Below are 2,701 nucleotides of genomic sequence, written 5' to 3' on the forward strand. Positions count from 1 at the left end.
AGACCTTGGGGAATGCTCAGTCCCTAAACTAAATGTATGGATTTACTCATTTGTAGCAGAAGAAAAACTGGAGGATAGATGCAGAAACAAATTCTAAGGGTTTTTTTGTTTGTTTGTTTGTTTTTTAAAGATTTATTTATTTATTTATACAAGCACTGGGTACAGTCAGAAGTGTGGGAGGGTGAGAGAATTCACCAGAGCCAGAGAGAAGAGCAGAGCAGGCAGAGTGATGAAATACACTGCTGAGGGGAGCAGCGGGCGACAGGAGAGGTCTGCTCGCCTCTAAGGGTTTTTGAACAGAGGTAAAAATAAAAAAATTTAGCTTCAGACTGAATGAATCAACATGTATACATGAGAGATTCTCAAATCAGTGTGCTAACTCAAAAAGCTGAGTGACCCTGTATAATTAATTAAAATGCAGCCTCAAGGGCAAATATATGCTTTAGATATGCTAACTCACTTACTTCTCAATACTCACTTCTTCTCAATACCCTGTAAGATGATTATAGTATCATCCTTTGGAATAAAGAGGTTAAGTAATCCAATCTGTATCATGTGGGCAGCAATCAACAAGTCGGAGTTAACCATTATGCTGAAAAAACACACCAATTCCACTGGAGACCTTTTCCCCCTGCTTTTTACCCACAGTATACCATTACATAGAAACTGTTTACAAAGAGATATGCACTAATAAAAGCAAATAATGATTTTTACGTTCTCAGGAAAATCATCTAAATGGAAGCAAACAGCAAAAAGGAGGACAATAATGAGAAAGGCGTCAAACTAGGAGCAAAATATAAAAAGAACAAACGTGAAGAAGTGTCAAAGTCACAGGAAGGTATAGATAATTAAGGTAAAATGAATGAATAAAAAGCATTCTTTTTTTTTTCCTAAAGATTTATTTATTTATTTATTTGTTTATTTATACAAGCACTGGGTACAGTCAGAAGCGTGGGAGGGTGCGAGAATTCACCAGAGCCAAAGCAGGGAACAGAACAGGCAGACTGACGAAATACACTGCTGAGGGGAGCAGTGGGCACGGCAGGAGAGGTCTGTGCACCGTGTGGGACCCTCACCGGCGGCCAAGGATCTAAGCTACAGAGGCTGCAGGCAGCTTTTCAGCCTAGCACTCAACCACTGCACCACCAGGGGAGGCCCATAAAAAGCATTCTTCAATGCACTTTCCTTTAAAATAATAATGTCTGGGCCTCCCCGGTGGCGCAGTGGGTTGAGGGCAGCAATGTGAAGCTATCCACAGCCTCTGCAGTACGGGTTCGATTCCCAGCCAGCCGGGGAGATACCCACATGGTGTGGAAGACCTCTCCTGTCTCGCCCACTGCTCCCCTCAGCAGTGTTTTTGGTTGTCTGCTTATTCTGCTCCACGCTCTGTCTCTGGTGAATTCTCTCACCCTCCTGCACTCCTATCCAGTATCCCAGTTCTTCTATAAATAAATAAATCTTTAAAAAAAAAGTCTGTATAAATTAAAAACTCAGTCACTAGGCATAAAAATGATGGCAAGATACACCACACCCTTAAATTTTATAATTTTTTTTTAAGATTTATTTATTTACTTATACAAGCACTGGGTACAGTCAGAAGCGCAGGAGGGTTAGAGAATTCACCAGAGCCAGAGCGGGGAGCAGAGCAGGCAAAAGGACCGAAGTACACTGCTGAGGGCAGCAGCGGGTGGCAGGAGGAGCCATGTGGGACCCTCCTCTGGTGGCCAGGGAGCAGCCGGGGATCGAGCCGGCGCTGCAGAGGCTGTGGGCAGCTTCGCAACCCAGCGCTCAACCGCTGCGCCACTGGGGAGGCCCACCCTTTACTTTTATAAGTAAATCAAAATTAACTATGTGCTAGAATCTTAAAACCATGAACAAAGACAATCATAGATGTCAATTAATACAAACCCCATCTGAGTTTGGGTGGTTTATATCCCAAAGTGTTAAAAAAAAGGAGCTTCTTAAATCATTTTGGTAATCTGCTTTCATGTGCTATCAAGCAATGCTGGGTTGTAGGGAATCCTCAAGATTGTAAACAAATTAGTACCATGTACTCCTAGACATTGGGTGAGGACCAACTGATGGTATTTTTCACATTAGAAATTTTGATGCGATCAATGTCATAATGCGAAGATAAAGAGATTACCCTATCTTGAAGCAAACAGCAGCTTAGAAATCTTCCTAGAGAATTTGAACAATGCTATAAAATGTCTAAGAAAAAGGCCTCCCTGTAGCACAGGAGTGAAAGTCTCAGCACTATGAAGCTATCACCAGCCACTGTGGCATGAGTCCGATCCCAGCCAGGTTGCTATCCACATGGCACCGCAGACCTCTCCTGTCTCACCCGCTGCTCTCACCCATATCTCAGTAGTTCCGCCTGTTCTGCTCCATACCTCTGGCCTGTACCCCAGTTCTTATATCCAATAAATATATCTTTTTTTTAAAAGTTAAAAAACAGGTCTATAAAAAAAAAGTAGTCATATCATTGTTATAAAATATTTGAAATGTAGTGACTTGGGAATCAGAGCAGTCTTCCTTTTGGTCAAGGAGAAAATTATGTAAATGTCTACCAAGTTAGTAATATTGATTTACAGTCAAAACAGATTCCAGAGTGAATTTTGACATGTTTATGTCTGGTAATGGAATATTAATAAGAAGATGTCACTTTTTGCTTTAAACTGTTCATTTTGTTTACATACCC

The sequence above is a fragment of the Talpa europaea genome (assembly GCF_964194135.1).
Source record: "Talpa europaea genome assembly, chromosome: 15".
NCBI lineage: Eukaryota > Metazoa > Chordata > Mammalia > Eulipotyphla > Talpidae > Talpa > Talpa europaea.